Genomic DNA, 22,112 nt, shown 5'->3' on the forward strand with positions numbered 1-22,112 from the left:
AAGGACTTATTCTTCATAGTACATACTTAACAGGGTTGTTGCGAGTATCAGGATCCGCATTCGCATCAGCGGAAGAATCAAAATATCCCCATCCGCTTCAGCCTTTGCATTCATGAATTGCGGATGTTCGAGAAGTAACATGACCTAAAAGGCACGCTGGAAACAGGCTAAAAAAGCAGCTCAGTGTTGTTTTTCTTCTTCGTAGTGGTTAGCTTTATTGCTGAAGGTTGCTCTAGGAATGGTTTTTAAAACTTTTTTGATGACTTTCTTCCATGGTTCTGTCTTGTTGGCAGTTGTTATAGGGAGGCCAGTGAGGGCGGTCACTTGGTTACTCCATCGACTAGGTGAACGACCGCGGGGTCTCTTTTTCTCCACCTTACCAGTTTGTCAAGGTTGTCTGGTTGTAAAAAATAATTAACCGACTTCAATAAAAGACGAAGTTATCAATTCGACTGTACTTTCTTTTGTATGTATGTTATGCGTTAACTTTATGAACCGATTTAGAGGATTCTTTTTTTGTTGGAAAGAGGGTCCTCAGTAGTGGTCCCATTTAAATTTGAAGACAATATTCTACCACGAACTTTTGAATTTTTAAATATTAACATTGATAAAATTCCATTACTATTAAGCTATTTTGATTGATTGAAAATATTGAAATAATATTTTATTACAAGACTAAAGAAAATCGAGAACATTTTCATGTAGATAGATTAAGTAAGAATGTACATTTTCACGTTTTTCTTTTTAATACGAGTAGATAGAATCAGCACCAGCGTTCCCGGATGTGTAAAAACCTGCATCGACACAACACTGGCTACATTCAATCCATCCATCGGCAACAATACTTACTGCATTACGTTAAATTAACTATCGATGTCCAGATTACTGCCGCTCCTTAATTCTACGTACTATACATTAAAAAACAAAAAAAAAACAAAAAGTAGTTACAAAATTTGTTTATTATTAACATTACTAGTTACTTATTTATCTCCCATAATTTTTCACTTTCCGACACAGTACGATCAATCACGTTTTTACTTCAAGGCACTTTAAATTTACGCAACAATTTTTGTGTTGAAACTTTTACCTGAAATTGTACGAAAAATAAATATTTTAATATGCCGACCGCAGGACAAATAAAAATTGTCGTATTTATTTTAATGAGCTGCTGATTAATCTTATTTGTGACGGAAAAATTATACAATATTAACATTAGACTTCTTTCGTGATCATTAGTTACAAAATAATGATCAGTAGAAAGACTAAAAGTCATACCTTGGAAAAAGCCTATCACTAATGGTAATTATAATGTCTAATGATATCTCACGCCGAAATGGCACGGGACTTTGAGAGGCTCTGGGCACAAGGGGATAACACGTCCTTTTCAGAGCTTTATCATAATTTTGCCAAAGATACACGTTGCGTGCATCTTTTATCTCCGCTTACAATGGTTAGTGATTGCTCTTAGGGGTAATACAAAAAGTGAAAACTAAACGGGGTTAAATGGGCTGATATCTGGACCATGGGACAGGACAATAGACACATTTTCTATTGTCTCACAGACGCAACTTTCGGCAGAATGTTAGTATAATGTATCCCCTTCTGTGGGTCTAATCCCGTCCTCCGTCCGAAATAATTACTTTCAAATAAGTAATATTCGACCAAATCAAAAGACAGTGAGAAGTATGATGCTATCATTTTATTTATTACTTTATTTATACATTTTAGGAAAATTCGCGGACAAATAATACAATTATAGTATACTTAAATATGAGTAATCCAATGTCATTTACGAATTTCCAGCAAAATGAAACAATATAAAGAGCTTAGCGAGATTAAGGGACAAAAAGAGATTATAGGAGAATACAAAGAACGCAGACAATAAATTTAAAAATAAAATAAAAATTACTATTAACATACAATTAAACCTTAGAGCAAGGAAAAAAAGTCTAAGAATTAAACGAATAAACCAGTGTATTCATCGCCAATCACGTGATGTGTCAAAGCGACGTTTGGTCATTTCAAGCCTGACTGTGTCTATGCTTGAACAAAACAAATCAAACTCAGAATGATTTACTGTCGCATTGTTATAAAGTCTCAAAGCACGCACCGTTTACGTATTTTGCCTATAATTATTATTATTATTATAGCTTCATTAACATCATGCGTCTTTTTAATTTGGTCGAGTTTTACTTATTTGACAGTAGTTGTTTCGGACGGCTGTCGGGGTAGACTCCCTGCAATACCTAAATAAACATAGCGGTATAAATACGTATGGTTGCAATGTTCACAGTGATCAGACTATCGTGCATACGTTGGCGAGCGATCGTCCATACGTTGGCGAGCGATGATGGTCCATCTTTGGCCAGCGATCGCCCATACGTTGGCGAGCGGTACACGCTAACAGTAGTAAGCGACGTGTGGCACGCGTAAACAGAGCCGTAGGTTTGGTTTAAGCCTAATGTAGAAGACATTCCTTTTTATGTGTTTGCCTGCGAAATCCTATATACTAACCTCGTTAAACGTGAATACGGTTAGCGTGGGGTTTTATAGCTCCATGCGTAAAAAAGGAATATTGTTTGCGTCGCGCGTTAGTATAATTTGACTTGGTTTTTTTTTTTATGATACTAATTGACGGATCGTTTTTTTTTATGGTAAGGGACACGCCTATCCATAACAGTTGCAGTGCTACTCAGAGCTTTAAAACGCAAAGATCGGAGGAGCACTGTCACTGCGCCCATCACCCTGAGACATAAGTTAACAAGTCTCATGTGCGCGTAACTACACCAGCACCTTATCCTTTAAAACCAGAACGCTAACATTACTGCTTGGCGGCAGAAATAGATAAGGTGGCAGTACTTTCTTGGACGAATTCTTTCAGAAGCTACTGCTACAAATTTCCTTTCCATAATGAAAACTCTTAGCATGTTTGAACGAGGTATAAGGAAGGAGTTATATTTTGGGTCATCGCTTGTGCATCAGGTTGAATAATTAGACAAGTACGACAATGCAAATATTAAATTATTTAAATTGTGTTGTGATTTTTGTTTCTTAATTTATTTTGATGCTATTAATATTGTTCATCTTTTAAATACAGAACATTCTTATTAATAAGAATGTTAGCTATCGCTGTGTAGTCATATCTTGTATGACTGTATTGAATAATTGGCTAAATAAAATGTATAATATAATGTAATGTATTGAATAATTGGCTAACTAAACTTTTCACGTGATCACAACATTTCTAGACTTGTAACTTCACTACTCATTATCAAAACTTTTAAATTACACTAATGCAACACCATTATACCAATATATAAACTGATGGTAATGTGTGAAAATATAATTGAAATTCGTAGTAAAACGAAATAAGTTACATTCATTAAAAAATTCAGAACAAACGGCAATATTGTTTGTGACCTCACGAACTTAATCGTTCCATTAAAAGTACTCAGTTGTGATCGTCTTGCTAAAAAAGGACGGAGCTGACGACGGAAAGTAAAAATTACCTTTTTTAATATAAATTTTTATTGAATATCATGATATCTTGACTACTATGATATTTATTCATCTAGTTTCTTGTGAAAATACTCCACTAGCTTTTTTTTAAACTAGGGCTCGATTGGTAAGAGTGGTTGCCTCATTTAGGCGACAGTAGCTGGTTCGGGTCACGTCGTCGTTCGTCGACGATCTTTGTATTAATAATGATATATTTTTTTATGATATCAATTGGCAGTACTTCCCTGGGCGAACTCTTTTACAATGAGGTCTACTGCTGCTACATTTTTTCTTTTTTTTTTTATAATATTAAGTGACGGGACGAACAAGTCGTGTAGCTGGTGGTGAGCGACACGCCTGTCCTTCACAGTTGCAGTGCCACTCAGAGCTTTAAATCACAAAGATCTGAGGGGCACTGCCACTGCGCCCGACACCCCGAGACATAAATTGATAAGTCTCATGTGACTGTAATTTCACCAGCACCCTTATAAAATCTATTAATAATAGTTATCCCATATACGGGGTGACCTTTTATCAGTAGCCATTTTTTCTACGCATTAGGTATCATTCAAAGACTCCATTTTTGAAAAAACATTGATTTCCACATTAAAAAATTATTTGTCCAAAATAATAATTGATAATGTTTGGTTACCTATTCAATACAACAGTCAGGCGAATGAATAGGAATATGTCGTGAGAAACAAATACGTTATGCAGATGTTATTAATGTATTTTTTATTTAAACAATTGCGGGTGTTAGGTCATGATAAAATTTAAAAGAAGGATGGCGAAAGCTGACCCAATAATAATTAAACTCAACGAAGGGCCTTTCATGGACTTTGCTAGTATGATTTTATGTTTTAGCTTATTCCTAGTTATCAATATATTTTTGTATATTTTTAGAAGTCGGGAATGAAGAAATTGTAAAACAAAGTATTTTAGAATAAATGCAAGAACATAACGCAATTGATTCAGTTCGACCATAGTTTAAGTAACGGTCTCGTAAGTACGTTTCACTTTAAGCATTCATTGAATGTTTACCTGCCTAAAGTATTGGTTATTTTATAGTACACGCATAAAACATTAAAGCTATTAAATACCTAATCAAATAATCAATTAAACAGTGATGACATAAAATAAAAAATAAAAACAATGTGACAAAAATGTTTAGACAATATTTAAATGAGAGATAAGAAAGGTAGCAAAGGAATGTTTTGACAAGAGGCCTTATGCCAATGTCAATATCACATTGAGAGAGATTGAAAACAATGTGACCATTTTTGTTGCAGATTTCTGCCATTTGGGCAGATTCAATTTTTATTCATTTTCATTGCGGCAGAACATGTTAACGTTGTATCAAATGTGGCAGAGTTTGGAACATATGAGAATATTTAGCAAGTTCTTTATTATTTTTGGGAACAAACTGAAAACTTCGTTTTTTGCTACTGCGAACAAGCATTATGAAGCGAAATACAGGACAATGTTTAAACATAACCTATATCAACTTTATAATCCCAGCTTTTACAGGCTGTACCCAATTAGCTTTTTTGATGCTATGATAATGAATCACAAGTATTAATAGGTCTCTTTAATGCACGTCGTCAAAAACACTGAGTCACAAAATACACGTGATGTCGTCATCCTTCTTTGGCTAGTGATAAAAAAATCACCCTGTATAGTCCCACTTTTAGGCCTTTAGGCTGTAATTCTCACGCGGACCCAATGCGGGTTGGAAATTTCACACAAATCATGAAATTGCTTTGCAGATATGGCGAGAATTCGTCACGATGTTCTCCTTCATCGAAAAGCTCATGGTAAATTTTAAATAACATTTCACACATAAATGTCGAAAACCCACGACTCTTTGCTTGAGAGGCGGTAGGTCAAACAACCAACTAATTTCAATTAAATTTTCAGATGTGAGTAGATTAAAGCAACGAAGAAGTATACTATTGACGTGCTACGAGGAATAATATATATTCAAAGATAATCCCTTTTACTAGTCCATAAATCTTCTTTTAGTGGCAAAAATGAATATTTACCTACATTACCGATCAAGGCATCACATTTATATAACAAGATCATCCCGAGTACTAAGAAAAAAATAACACCAATGAAGATGCTGGAACAAAGAAAAATTTTTTTATGTTCATTATTATCATCACTGAATCTGTGAGAATTAAGAAAAAAGAATATTTATAGTACTATTTTACGCACATAAATGTATTTTAAAGAAATTCACCTTAAACGAATATACAGAATACCATGACTATTACGTAGCAGTGAGTCCAACAGTCCTAAACGATTTTGTATGGTAAGAGCGATGACACACGCGTGTGCGATACGCCGCGTTGTGTTATATAAATTAGAACTACATACTACATGATGCGGTGAAACGGCGAACGGCGACGAAACGCAAGCGCATCGAACAAGGGGCCAGTGAATCTACTCTCATTATCGTTCGACATTTTGTCGGAAACAATTACTGTCAAATAAGTAATACCTGACCTAATTCAATGACATTATCTTTTTTAACTTGGTCGAGTATTACTTATTTGACAGTAATTGTTTCGGATGAATATCGGACGACCAACGGGAGTAGACCCTCAGGAGACGAATCGGGGAGGGGTGCTGCGATACGTAATTAAGTGGCTTTACGTTGCGACATCGCATTGCTCGTGTGACACTCGGTACGTTGCGACGACACAACGCACCGGCAGCTCCCTTGTGGCATCGCTTTTAGATGCTTGTCCTCATATCTTGGACTACCTTCTCTGACCGTTATAAATGTAACGGAAAGGCTTTAAACACACAAAAATACAAACCACATTGCTAACGGCATTCATATATACCTAGAACTTAAACGGTAAAAAACACTGCTTATCTTGTACAAAATCGGTGTGAAGTATTTGTATTGATATGTTTCATATTATAGTTGTAACAGAAAATTTTGAGGCCACGAATAAGTTTGATAGTTTAAAGAAACTTTTTAAGGAATAAATTTCGAGTATCAAAATATAATTCACTTTTCGATGAATTTTGCTCGCATTAATCCAAAAAATATGACACTTGACACGTCCTTGTTTTTTTCTATCACATCTCCATTGTGCTTAGAGGATGGAAAAAAAATAACATTATCCTAAGCCATAATGGCAGAGCGAATAATTTAAAAAGGTGGATTAATTAAACTTTTAAAACGACGTTAGGTGGTACAAATTGCAATATTTTATTGAAACCAAATTTAATCTACGTTACGTAATTCAAGGGATTGCTGGACGAGTATGAGATACAAGGCCGAGCGCCAGCTTGGCCTCACCCTACTTGGTGACGAAAGAAAGGGTTTTCCATCAAGGGCGGGTAGATTTTGATAGTTCATAGTGGCCATGTTGTTGAGGCTGCTTTTGTCAAATCTGTTGTTTATTGTTTTTCATTCACTAAAGATAAATCACCATGCATGGTACACCGTCGAATAACACGTGTAAATAACAAATTTTTTTATCAACATGGGAGTTCTATTGTGGCAGCTATGCGCGCGTAATAGACTGCCTCGGGTTCTCCTGAGCACTCACGTACAGCGGCGATGTTTACAGCAGATGTTCCGTTTCGTTGACGTGCGGGTGTTGGCTGATGGTTCACTGAACCTGTCGATTCGAACTTGGCCATCAGACATAGAATAATTACTGGGAAGCACGACCACGTAAACTGTACAATGGGCACAACGCGCGTATTGTTGCCACAATATTACACCCATTTTTTTATAATCATTTTTTGTCATTTGCACGTGTTGCTCGAAACAGCCTCAACAACATGGCCGCTATGAACGTCAAAATCTATCCGCACTTTTATAAAAGAAATAAACCACCATTTAATAAGCACAGCAATAAACTCGTTTACTATTTGATGTAATCTTTTAAACAGCGAGCAGCTCTTCATTTCTATAACGAATGGCGCGTGTGATGACCCGCACTAAGCAACGTGAGTGCACGCGAGATGATGCGAATGTATGTGCCCGTAAACGCACATATACAAGTCGCGCTGCTACGTTTTTATTTTTTTAATATCAAGTGACGGGACGAATAAGTCGTGCGCTATAAGGTAAGCTACACGCCTGTCCATAACAGTTGCAGTGGCACTCCGATCTTTAAATCGCAAACATCTGAGGGGACCTGCCACTGCGCCCATCACCCTGAGACATAAGTTGACAAGTCCCATGTGCCTGTAATTTCACCAGCTCCTTTACCCTTCAAAACCGGAAAGCAGTAATACTAACATTACTACTTGGCGGCAGAAATAGATAAGGTGGTAGTACTTCCCTGGACGAACTCTTTCACAAGGATTTCTACTGCTGATGCTAATGGTGTGGAGTTACCCTACTTGTCTTATTATGCTATGGTTTTACAATTATCAATTTTCTACAGTCGTAACAACCAATGAAAAAGAGCCATTCGAGATCGAACTACAAGTAAAATTAATAAATCAGTAAGATTATATAACATTCCTTTCTGTATCTATTTGTTAAGACATGTTTACTAATAAAATACTTTAGTAAAATAATAAATATAAAAAATCAACTTAAGTAATAAAATAATGTATACGGCCATTTGTAAAGAGTTATGCGAATTTCCGCGTTTTTAGAATTCCTTTTCGATGTCTGTCAAGCCAAATCCAAACGCGTAGACCTGAAAGTATGATTTGAAACATTAAACAATGACATGAACATCATGGTGGCGAAACATCTGACATTCAATAAACTTAATTACAGTTATTAAAGCGACATCTCTAGTAGCTATAATGGTACCTGATCGAAGGAAGGAATAGGTTTCTCACAGATGGCGCTGCGGCAAAGGAACTCGTTGAAAACCAAAAACAAAGATCTGAAACAAACACAGAGAAATTCGTAAGGTCCGCTGGTTCGTTCCGTGGTTTAGTTAGCACAGCATCTGACACGGTTTGCTAGAAGACGTTGTTGGTTCGAATCCAGCCGGATCGAAGGAAGTTTTTCTAGGTGTTCGGTCTTTGCATTAATAATAACACCAAACTAGTGGAGTATTTTAACAAAAGAGTATATGAATATAATATGAATATTTATAACACACAGTAAACGCTTCTGATACGATGTTATATGTGCACGCTGTATTTGCCTATTATTGAGCTTACACTCGAATAATTTCTGCAGTGTTATTTTATGTCCATGTTTAATAATGTATTCCTGATGGAATGATCTAATAAATAAATAAAAATAAAATAATTGATATATATAAATCAAATAATAATTTTTTTTAGTACAGAAAAGGTCCCTAAACGTTGGTTTTTTGGCGACTTAGATCCGGAAAAAATAGTTTAATTTCCTCCATTTCCAAATGTGTGTGTAACAATCGCGACAACCTAGGAATTCGATAATTACGTACCGTATAACGTAACGTATGCTTGTTTCCAACTAGTGTTGATTCGTCTTTAAAGAGTTCACAATTTTTTGTGAATTAGGTACATGGGACTTATCAACTTATGTCTCAGGGTCACGGGCACAGTAGCAGTGTCCCTTAGATCTTTGCGATTAAAAGCTTTGAGTGTTACTACAACTGTTACGGATCGCCTCGTCGTCGCTTGGTATTTAAAAAAAAATGCACATTTAATGTATCAAAACAAGACAAAGTAACGATCAATTTAATTTAATGATTTTTTATTATTCTAATGAAAAAGGAAACAGTATTGACTCACCACATTTGTTGTATAACAAATAGTATGAAAAAATATACATTTAAACAGAATGAGATCGAACGATCTGGTTTCAGAACTATTCTACGAATGATGGCAATGCTGTGAAAATTTGATCCACGCATTTAACTTTTATCGCGCTTTATCAAATGCCGATCGATTGATTTCAATACTCGGTTTTATTTACGGAGTGTTTAGGTTGTCCTGTATTGAGCAATTCTTTTGTCCTGGATGTTACGTTTGTTCCACAATTTACGCAATATTCTCGTTACCTTAAAACTTACAGAAAGTTAGTGTAAATTTACAGAAATATAATAATATTTCATAATTTTTCAATTACTTTTTTTCACAAACGACCAAGAAAGAACAATATTAAAATAAATAAAGTAGTTTCAACAATTTTTGGATTTGTTTTACTCTAAAAGGAAGAAATAAAGAATAATTGTTCATGTCGTTAATAAATAATTTATAGTATAGAATACACGCATTATATGATTTAAGAAATCGTACTGCTATTACAATAGTGTTATAACTTAAAATATGTGAAATTCAAGATTATACCATTGTTGAACGTAAAATTTGAGTCTCTACACGTCAATAAAACCGTCGTTAGAATATTGTGAAAAACAACTAAAAGATATCTACTTGACTACTTAACTCAACTCAACACAAATGAGACACGATTTATGTGAGCTAGTTCTGGCCAAAATTGTCCTTAATCAAAAATATGAAACTATTTTTTCTCTTTTATTTTTAGATATGTGTATTTGGTATGTAGTCAAAGTCAAATAATTTATTTGCATATCACAGATTAAGCATACAAAATACAATTTAAGTTGGTAGATTATTGTAATGTATCATGTGACGCCCTGTAATATATATCAAATTACAGAGGGATTTTTTATAATAGATTAATAAATTTATACCAACAAAATATATACATCAAACAATTCCAATACATGCATTACATTCATTAAATAAATATTATATTTATAAAATTTTAACATTACACACAATTTTTTTAAGAGAGGCAAGTACTTACAAAATAAAAATAGGTAATACAATTTTTAGATTAGTAACTAAATGTCAAAGGAGATTTCATAACATAAAAAATATTTAAAAAAATCATTCTAAATTAGTCTAAATACTCTACTAAATTATATTATTCCACCAAATTTTTATCACAGATGTATTCATTTACATTATATTAACTTTTTTTTTATTAATAACTGTTTCAATGATTTTTCAAAGTCAACGTCTTTTTCTATGTCTCTAATATGAATAGGTAAATTATTGTACAATTTTATTGCATGTAATGAGGACTTGTAGGAAATAACTTGTACATAAATTTACACAGATCTTTTACGGGAACCGAGTAATTCGTTTTTCGTCGATTCGGAGAAAATACACTTTTTGAGTTAATACACTATTGTATTAACAGTGCGACGTAATAAAATACAATTATACATAGCATATTAATAAATAATTCGACTTATCACCTTACCTATTTCTGCCGCCAAGCAGTAATGTGAGCATTACTGAATTCCGGTTTTGTAGGGTAAGGGTGCTGGTAAAATTACAGGCACATGGGACTTGTCAACTTATGTCTCAGGGTGATGGGCACTAAGGCAGTGCATCTCTGATCTTTGCGATTTAAAGCTCTGAGTGGCACTGCAACTTTTATGGGCAGGCGTGTCGCTTACCATCAGGCGCACGACTTGTTCGTCGCATCACTTATATCATAAAAAAATAATTAAGTAATAATAGAGTTTACTCTGTGCTACTACAAAATCCGTCGTCCACTCAGTTTATTGTTGTCTCACAGAAAGTGCTACGATCCTGGTTCTCTGCTTTGTCATAACTAACGCATTTGCATTTTCGGTAACTTTTGAGAATATTGGCACCTAAAGTTTTATTGCCACCTAAAAAAAGTCAATTTTCACTTAGGAAATGAAACTATTTTTCCGGATTTAAATCGCGTATATTTGTTTTTTCAAACAAACCGACGTTTGACGACTGAGTCAACCGTGACCATGGGACCTGTAAAGGGCCCGAAACGTTGGTTTGTTTGAAAAAACAAATATACGCGATTTAAATCCGGAAAAATAGTTTCATTTCCTATGTGTAACAATCGCGAAAACCTAAGAACTCAATTTACACTGATTTTACTTAATAATAAAATTTAAACTAAATAATACATAAAAAACCGACTAGAGGGTGTTGTAGATCTCGTTTTGCTGATTCCAGACATGTTAATAACTCAATTTAGCTAAAATGTCAGCAATAAATAAAATAAATAAAAATCTTTTATTTCCAGACAGCATATGTCCATAGTTTGTTAGTGAGCAACTTTATAATAAATTAGTAACAATTGAGTGTATGGTGAAATATATGAAGTGTACATTAATATTTTCAAAATATAGATGTCAAAATATTCAAAATACGTAATATAAAACTCACTAAGTTTATTTAGTCAAAAGAAAAATTTAAATTACAATTAAAAAATTTACAATTAATAAAATAAAAAGTCTAATTAACAAATATAATAATAATAATTAACTGGAACACAATTAAAATGTTAAAGATTAATGTCATAGGGAAATCCTTTACAATTGCTATTACTTGTTTAGCCACTATTTTAGAGTGCGACATGCATACAGATGCACAAAATGTAGACAGCTACACAATGTGCTATGTTGGGGGAATCATGTCGCCCTGCTATCACCCTTAGGATGGAATTGGAACTACCCTGTAATCTGCAGAGCAGCGAGGCCATTTTCTCCTACGAGGCCTACCCTTCCTGTGAAAAATACAAAGATCAAACAAAGAAATAAACATTTCTCCCGAATGGACTCCAACTAGTGTTCGAACATGACTATGTGGAATATTTTCACAAAAAATGAACTAATTACATGGTAGTCAAAATATCATTGTCTATTTGACTCAATTAAGAGATAATTTTGCAAATGAATGAAACACGCATTTAATACTTGCACTAGAGATCTTAACGGTGAACTTGTAACTTTTAGTATTTCATTTTTTCACGTGTAAGTGGCCCACAATTTCCATACTCTAAATTTTACGTCTCACCTTTTTAGGAAAACTATGTCGAAAAATTGTTTCTTATACGATGCTTACATCTTAAAATGAATCTATAGCCTAAAATTTTTACAATTTTGGCATTGACTTACAATTATATGGACGTCGGGTCCGCGCTAAAAAGTGTCCGCACTTGTAAGGCGCTAAAATCGTATACAGAGCGCCAAACTCCGCTTTAATCTTCATTTGTTCGACTGACAGCGCGATATTGCGATGACATTACAATTTAAATTTCGAATAGGTTGACTTGGGACATTTTTTTCGTGGTTTTTGTATAAGACCCGTCGTCCAATGATTTTTGGCTATAGATTCTTTTTTGATTTTTTGGCTATAATTACGACTGCATTCACACTTCAGCTAAGACTTCATAATGGAGGTATAGATAAATGTTATCGATTTTGTATTAAGCGCTCGTGATGATTGTCATAAATGCTCAAGTATCGTTTGCGACTTGTCTAAGGCGTTTGATTGTTTACGACATGATATATTCACAGACTAAACTTTTATGGTGTCCACTCTAATGCGTTGCGGCCAATTGAGAGCTTTTTAAAAAACAGATCACAGGTGGTTCAGATAAATAACGCTACTTCAACAATAGCTACGACTGATATAGGGGTACCTCAAGGTTCAGTTCTGGGGCCTGTTTTGTTTGCAATTTATATAAATAGCCCACCAAACTGTTTACCAAAAGATACCTATGTGACGTTATTTGCTGTTGATATACATGTTGGCACCAGAGAACGAAATGAACTAGGGTTGGAGCGAAAGGTGTCCAAAGTTATTGAAAAGTTGCAAAGTTGGTTCACGTCAAATGGAATAACTTTAACTGCATCTGTGGCCGAACGGTTATCATGCCACGCCGGACTGCCACGCAGAGGTCCTGGGTTCGATTCCCAGGCTAGGAGAAATATGTGTATGGCCTACATTTACTTCTCTCGTAAGTTTGGGTGTAATTTGTGGTTGTCTATGTGTGGTCCATGGTACCCGCGACACAGGTTTCCCTAGTGCGGGGCTATGAGTGTGTTGCGTTATTATTATTATTACTTTGAATAGGAATATAAAAGTCATAATGAGATACGCTGCTAGTAATCGTCACTTATCAGGAACAAAAATGAACACTTAGTTTTTTGGATACAGCATTGATAATACAATAAGTCATCAAAAACACACAGAAGCTGTTTGTAACAAAATAGCCAGTGAAAACTATTCTCTTCTTAAACCTGATCAACAACAAATCAGCCCATCTCCACACGCACCAACCGTCCTCGCTGGCGAGGTCGTAGAGCCCCTCATTTCAGCACGTACACTGGTAGATTCTCTCCTATAGCACGCCTTTCTGGCGGAAGTCTCCAATAGAGCCCTGAGCCAAGATCCGTGCCCACTCGGGCGCCCTCAAGCCCGCTACTTAGTTTTAAGTATATTGTAGGAGTTATGAGCCTTCAGCTCGCCCTTTTTTCCAGTGGCGCAGTCAAGGCCATCAGTGGCCAACTGCAAAATATCCTTTAGTATATGAAAAAGCAGTACGAGTCGAGCGAGCGAAGCGGAGCGTGTCGCGATAGCGGCCGGCGAGTGCCAGAAGCGAATTTGTTTGCGTTTCCGAATATATTTTTCAGGTCAAATTGTATTATAATGGTGAATAATAGTTTTCGGAACTTCTAGTATTTCGTTCGACTATTTTCGTGTTTTTAATTACACAAAAGTTTTCGTAGCACAGTAAATAACGCAGTAATATTCATATTTTCAATAAGCTCATTGTTAATTTACTTTTCGGAGCTTTTATTACTACCCGTTTGACAATAAGCTATAGAATTAAGTTAGGGCATATGTTAACATAATAAATGGCCCAACCGATTCGATGCCAGCCAAACAATATCTCCCGCATTGCGCCCATACTATACGAATTTTTCATTATTTCTTGGCACCGACTTCATAAACATAGTACATAGGTATTTTGTTAAATTTTGTAAAAAAAGTTTATTCACTACATAAAATAATTACAGTATCCGGTGTTGGGGTTATTAGTAAGTAAACGTTACTACTGTTAGAAGCCCCGAGTTACATTTCTTAAATCCGGAAATAAATAAATAACAATTAATAAGCTAAGGATAAGAACTTCATATGCAAATGAAAATAAAACTAATGTAATGAATTAATGTGGTGAGTATGGTTGTGTGTGTGCGTATCTGTGTGCGTGTGTGTATGTAACAGAACGTATAAATACTATTTTATCTATTTAGTACATATTGCTGTAGTTCGATTTCCACTTAATACGTGCCGTTTTTAAAGTGAGTTCATTATTTTTTAAATGTTTTAATGGAATGACCAGTTGATATCGCCGTCATTGGATTACGATCACACTTGTTTAACAATAAGCACCGATTAAACGTTCATTATTAAATAAAAACTCCAAAGTGTACATAAATATATTGTTTTTAATAAATTAAATTGAATTCAATAAATGGATACAAAATGTTTTGTCTCACATAGGATTGCATTCGGTATACAAAATTATAAAATTATGTAAAGGCAGATTATGTTACTTTTGAATCCTCTCTATGTTGTGGAAATTGCAATAAAATAATTACTTCTTTGGGTATCACGAACAAATCTATCAATAGTTCGTCCATCACCGGGTTCAAAAGTAACTAGTCGGCCTTTATCATATGTTCTATTAATCATTTTTGTTGAGTCACGAGTTCACACTCGTGGCTCAACTCTTTTACAGGTACCATCGTAAGATGATACCTTATGATTGCATTTAGAGTATGTTAGAGTGAAGGTATCACCTTACGATAGTATTTTAAAAAGACATACTCTAAACGTCCATGCCGCACAACAGCTTATGAACTTATAGTCAATGTGTCAGTATTCGGATAAGTTTACCGCAAGAACATGGTAAATACGCAGGTAATCTTACCTTATAGTAAATTTACCCGCATACTGACACATTTATCTTAAAGCTGTCATCTTTTTCTTAATAGTAGTACCTGAAACAAACATATTATTTAAAATCATTAATGGGTATCTACTTAATACATTTTGTGGCCAGAAAATGAAATTGGACTTTTTTGTTTTGGCTTATAGGTGGCTCGGAATTTATAGAGGTGAAGTTGCAGAGCCTTGAACACTGCTGTAAAATGGCTTGCTTAACGATATTCTTATCTATTCTCGAAAGGATTTGCCACAGAGAATGTGCGAAGAAATAGCACGATTTAATTCTGCCTTCCCATTTCTATCATTGGGGGACTAGACTTGGGTCAGAGTTCCACCTTTATGTTGTACTTATTCCCTGAACGATATGACTTGAGCCTGTTCAAGGCGAGAGTGAATAGTTATTGTTTAGGCGTGCATGCTCCATCGTCAATCTCATCGGCACTTTCTATCAATTGAGATGTAGGTCAAAGGCGCACTAGTTTTTTAATAATAATCTCAGTACAGAGTACTAAAAAACCAACATCAAAAGTACGTGGAATTATGTCTATTTGCTAAGTTTTATTGAAATATTCCCTAGTTCGCCACTATACAGTTCTCACTACTCAAAGTATATGGAGAGAAAACGCTTTGAATTGGAGAAATAGCAAAATCAACCATTAAAATAATTGCTCCTAAATTAAAGTTAGGCGCTGTTTATAAAAATGAATCTTCATGCGTAAACAGCCACCCTTAGAGGTGAATAATTTTCTTCAAAATAAAATGGGACTACTATGGAAGTACCCCCTTTCCCACAAAAAAAGAATCATGAAAATCGATTCACAAATACCGGAGTTATCGCGTAACATACATACAAAAAAAGAACATACATTCGAATTGAGAACCTTCTCCTTTTTTGAAGTCGGTTAAAAAAAGGTCTTACTTGGTATAAAAAAGAAATATATATATATGTACTGTCAACAACATTCTCTTTTCAAGTCAATGTGACCGAGGCCTCCAACATGGTTTACATTGACAGTTGTCGACCGTGTAAAATATTTTTTCCACCCTTTAAGAAAATACCACAAAATTTTATATGGCAAATTGTATAGCACACTTGTGGTCACAAGGCAACTGGCACCGTACCTCAAGCACGCAAGAAAAAAAGCAATGGAATGCCTTATAGCCTCGATTACTGTGAGAGCCGTTGTCGCCAAAACTCACACAATCATAATTATGGTATACACTATGAAATGTTGATAATAATTGGTCGTAAATTCTAATTAAGAAAAAGTAGCAAATTCTGGACTGTTATTATAATTTAACTTTACTTAGTAGGCATATCGTTGAAAGTTCAATACTTAATATTTCAAGTCACGATGTTTTGATTTTATATTAAAATGTCATTATATAGTGCTGTCAAGTAGCGGCAATAGCTGAAAAATTAAAAATTATGAGACGACAAACAATTAACGTGTTCAAAAAAAATCGACCATATGGCAGCGGAATAAGGTTTACATTCGTCTCTTTTAACAAAAAAAAAAAACTATTACGATAAAGAAAATGGAAAATTTACTAAAAAGACTTAATGATGATATGAAACACCACAATGGATATACAGGTACGACTGTCATTTTTGCCTTCCAAAGTAGTAAAATAAAGGTGATTTTAGAGGTTTTGCATGAGATAATTGACCCCACCATAATGTGGAAAGCGAAAATGGCGGGCTGGGCTCAAGTATTATTTATTAATATTATAATTTCTAGTGTATTTCTTATTCTACGACCTCATGATAGGTACTGGTTGTTCTGAAATTGCATCAATTCATCAGTTATATGAGAATAAATTAATGTTGGTTACAAAATTATAATATTGTAAACCTAAGTATTGTTATCGAAAACTTCGATTAAAATACAAAAATTATTGTTTAGAGTTAGGCTTTTCAATTCAAGATTCAGGTGAGATTGTGGCCAAGCGTGTGTCTATTATATATTAAAAAAAAGACAATTATTGTTTATGTTATTGTTAGGCAAAAAAAGTTTAGCTAAAGTGGAATAATTTGTTTAAATACTTACAAGTTTAACTATATGACTCTGAAGACCCATAGAAGTATGAATATTAATGCTATGGTGATCAGCAACGAAATGACGAAACTAATCATCCGGCAAAGATAATCACACACGCAACTGAAATTACAAAAAAAAAAACACTGTCATTTTATGCTTATTATTATGAGATACTTAGAAGTAATAATGTAATAGTACATTATTACAGAGGCCCAGCGAGTCAAATCAGGTATCCGCGTAATCGCAGAGGAATATAATGTAGCTTTCCTCAATAAATGCAAGGAAATTATACAAATATATTATTAAAAACGGGAATGCGAATATATTGCGCACAAGCAAATTTTTAAAATATTTTTGTAACCATAGACCTTGTATTATTGAATTATTTTGTGAAATAACTCCACTAGTTCTTATTATGATTAATATAAAGATCGAACACATAAAAAACTTTTTCTGCACACGACCATACTGCATCGTCGTATTGCTCTTACCAACTGAGCGATCTACGTCAGTTAAAGCACCTGTAAAGGTGCTGGCTGCGGTGGAGATAGTTCTAAAATGTCTCACTAGATGTCACTAGAGGCTCAGAATGCCGAAAAATTCGATGATGTGATAGACTTTTGGAATAATTATTAATACGAAGATCGAACACTCAGAAAAAACACTCAGAAAAAATTCCTTCGATCCGGTCGGATTCGAACCGACGTCTTCTTGCATACCGTGCCAGACGCTATACCAACTAAGCCACGGAACGAACCAACGAACCTCACGAATTTTTCTATGTGCTTGCGTTTGGTTGAAATGAAATTTGAGATATTATAAGAATTCATAATATAAGAATTACAATTCGATTACTTTTACTACATTTTAAAATTAATGTAAGTTAAATTAAATCAGTCAGCAATTTGCATTTAATACTGAAGCAATTTTGAAAGTAAAACTCTTTTCGGATCTATAACCACGAATGATTGTTTTTTATCTCTGACCATGTAGTCAGCTCAGCCTTAACAATGGGATCTGCAAAGAACCCGAAACAAATATGTAATGTTTTCGAATGTTTTTTTCGGGTTGTGTATATTTGTATTGTGTACATAAGTTGACCTCGACGTTCAACTCTCAACCAGGTCAAAGTAAATCCTAAAAAAGGACAAGGTCAAAAGTACTACGGATAATAAACACAGATGCGAGTGAAGAAGCGACTGCGGTACGTCAGGAACGTGGCTAATAAAGGTCTCTAGCGTCTTGCTATCCTATTGGGAAGCTATGACCAACATAAACAATGCATTTTGGACTTAAACAATCGTGTAAACGACTTGAGTTTTAAAACCAATAACTCCGGGTATTTATTTATAAAATTATTATTTGTAAGTAGCAAATGAGCTCTATGTGCGATAAAATATATTATCACCGATTATTACCATTTTGATAATAAGATAAATTTACACGAATTAGTTATTAGCAGCGGTAACATTATCATGCAATATATTAGAAAAACAGATAATATTGTATTAATATTATGTTGCGCTCACGTAACTTATTTTGTAGGTATGTCGTCTCTCTGCTTGCAACTCCAAAGAGCGTGTTCGTTAAATTGGGTTGGTCAATGTTAGTAGACTACTGGACGTTCGTACAAGATTATCCCCATCCATATTCGTGTGGTGGTGCTATTTACTATTCATCGTTCATCCGAAGTGTTGGCCGGATATACCGATATCCAGCATTCGATAACATAATCTTCCGGACTTTTACTCGCGCCAAGATACCGGTTACTGGCATCCGTTGCACCACCGCAATAGGCCCAATGGAAACTCTCCATACAAACTGGTCCAAGAACTAGTCTGGGTTGTGAGCCATGTAGACACATTGGTTGTCTCTTATGTCCACCCAAAGATAGCATAGCAGCCGAGAGCTGCAAAAGAGGTCGCTCGATATCTTTTGCGGTGGAAAACTTGGATCCTCCGATGGTCAATACTTAACTGTTACTAGGTTTACACTGTGGAAACAGGAATTCACCCATAACCTGGCCTTGACCGACTCTTGAGTTATCCTCGCCCACGAGCAACTACCACCAGGATGCGATCTGTGTTGCCCCGAGTGAAAGTCTTTGAATCGACTTCGCACCTTTGGGAGTTCAGAGAATCAGAGGCTAGCCCGATATGACTGCGGTGCCCCAACGCACTTCGAGGGGCACTTGCTTATGTGCCTCTCGAAGGAAGGTGCCAAGCGGCCAAGGATAGCACAAACAAAGTGGCAACATACTACCTAGTCAAAGTCAATATAGTCCTAATATAAAATAGTATCGACGTGATATTAAGAGGAAGGCGTAGAAGTGCAAAATTCCTTCTTTATATTCTTCTATATTAAGCATATTTATATCCACTATCAGTAAGTATATTTTCGTTATATTAAATGTCTCTTTAAAACATCCACTGTCACTACTAATTATTTATTAATAACATTTAATACTTACACAATGAGATACGGATACATTTGTTCATTACAATATAGTTCGTGATGAAGAGCTCAGCTTTACAGTTATGATTTAAATTCCACTCTATTTATAATAAGAGCTTAAACATTCAAAGAGTAAGTTGCTATTTTAAATTTTTAAATACACATGGAACTTACGAGTTACATAATAAATAAATAATATTCTTTCCCCTCGCCTTCTCTTAGAATGACAGGGCTTGTGCGGGCACGATGCGGATTGTGAACTTCACATACATCATTAAATTGTTTTGCAGATATGTGTGTCTGCTTACAATGTTTTCCTTCACCGAAAAGCTCATGATCAATTTCAAATTAAATTTCGCATTTGAATCTCGAAACTCAGAGGTGCAAGCCCGGATTTATAATAATAATAATAATGTTTATTGTTACAAAAAAGTTACAACACAGTAGTGAAGTCCCTTACACCGGAGCTGGGTATAACCTGTGTTATATAGATGTCAGTGTCTTCTCTCAAACATTTGATCGTACATTACCTATTTCTCAACAATTTTAATAGGTACATTAAATATGAATTACATATTATATGTTTTACTGTGTGTGTGTGTGTGTGTGTGTGTGCGTGCGCGCGTGTGCGTGTGCGTGTGCGTGTGCGTGTGCGTGTGCGTGTGCGTGTGCGTGTGCATGTGTGTGTGTGATTTGAACCCACGACCCTCTGCTTTAGAGACGGAGACTTTAGGTTCCAAACTATTAGGCTCCAACGACAAGGCAAATATTTAGAGTTACCTTTATACGATATTATACAATGTAGTCGAAATTACGTAATATAGAAAATCTTTACGTTGCGGCATAATATTTGTAAGATGGCCAGTCACTATAACGAAGCCACCACACTTATCGATTCGAACTTGCATTAAGCGGATCAGGAAAAACATTATGTCCTTTACGCGTCGGCGATCGTAACGGAAGTGAAATGCGCAACGTCTTTTTTGCTCTTATTGCATGGATATATAGTTTTATCCGACCGACTTAAGCTAATTCCGCGTTAAGTGTAGTGACTCCCCAAAGAAGACGTAAGTCGTGGTGTAACTTACACCCATACACAAATAGTTAATACTACCTACTCGTAATTAAAAGCCAACTTAGAAATCTTTGTAAGATGTATAATTGTAATAACTATACCTACAAAAATAAATATTACTAGATAAGGAAAACATCGACTTACCACATTTTGAATTACTTTATGTTCCTTGAAAACAGAATAATTGAATTACAATTTCTGATATTAAAATTTGACGGACGCCTACATTTCCATCACACTTAACGTATAGAAATGGACATAAAATTGATACAAATACGAAATTATGTTTTTTATCTATGCTAAAATATTGGACAGAAGGAGAGAGACAGATATGATATTATATTTGCTTGTGTGTTATCGCGTATTATCATTATAAGGGTCGTGTCACATTAAAAGAGCAGCGGGCAGAGGAGAATTTTTGGTAATATTAGGGGTTAAAGTATGAAATTGCCGTTTTATTGCAATAGGTTCTTTGAATTTTCATAGAATCTTCATGGTTTGAGGTTTTCGAATGAAACTTTTTTCAAATGGTTTCTGTGATTTTTTTTTTAAATTTGAAACATTTGAATATCGACTTTCAATTGTTTTTGTTATTCAATTTAGACAAGAAAGATGGATACTGCGAAAATTCGAGTGATTTTTGAATACGAGTTCCGACGCGGAACTAACGCGGCAGAAACAGCCCGCAATATCAATGCTGCGTTTGGAGAGGGGTCTACTAATGAACGCACCGTGCGATTTTGGTTTAAAAGCTTTCGTGATGGAAATTTCGACTTAAAGAACGAGCCACGAGGAAGACCACACAGGTGAATAACGATGAATTAAGAGAGATAGTGGAACCCGATCCTAGTCAAACTACCCAGGAATTAGCGGCATGGTTTAACGTTACCTTACCCACAATATTGACTCACTTGCGTCAAATCAATAAAATAAAAAAATACGAAAAATGGGTGCCTCACGATTTGACTGACCTGCAGAAAGAAACGCGTGTTGAAACTTGTGTTGCCTTGTTGAACCGGTACAGAAATGAAGGAATATTGGATCGAATTGTAACATGTGATGAAAAGTGGATTCTTTATGATAACCGGAAAAGAAAAATGCAATGGCTGACCCCAGGTCAAATGCCACAACAGTGTCCTAAAGCAAAACTTACCAATAAAAAGGTAATTCACTATAGTTTTCTCCGATCTGGTCAAGCAATAACGGCAGATGTCTATTGTGTCGAACTCCGAACCATGTTGACAAAACTAGCAGTAAAACAGCCCCGACTCATGAATCGATCTTCACCATTATTG

General features: G+C 35.1%; 2 long non-coding RNA genes across 2 annotated transcripts; both read right to left on the reverse strand.

Annotated features, from left to right (window-relative positions):
- Positions 1-979: 979 nt before the first annotated feature.
- On the reverse strand, positions 980-6,458 carry LOC113229214. Its single transcript, XR_003310391.1, has 3 exons — positions 6,324-6,458; positions 5,541-5,620; positions 980-1,087 (listed from the first exon to the last, which is right to left on the reverse strand). It is a non-coding gene; the product is annotated as an uncharacterized LOC113229214 (long non-coding RNA).
- Positions 6,459-14,730: 8,272 nt separating this feature from the next.
- On the reverse strand, positions 14,731-21,096 carry LOC113229292. The gene is made up of 3 exons (XR_003310402.1): positions 20,962-21,096; positions 17,298-17,408; positions 14,731-15,299 (listed from the first exon to the last, which is right to left on the reverse strand). It is a non-coding gene; the product is annotated as an uncharacterized LOC113229292 (long non-coding RNA).
- Between the last annotated feature and the right edge of the window lie 1,016 nt (positions 21,097-22,112).

The sequence above is a fragment of the Hyposmocoma kahamanoa genome, unplaced genomic scaffold (genome assembly GCF_003589595.1).
Source record: "Hyposmocoma kahamanoa isolate Upper Pololo Valley unplaced genomic scaffold, ASM358959v1 296, whole genome shotgun sequence".
NCBI lineage: Eukaryota > Metazoa > Arthropoda > Insecta > Lepidoptera > Cosmopterigidae > Hyposmocoma > Hyposmocoma kahamanoa.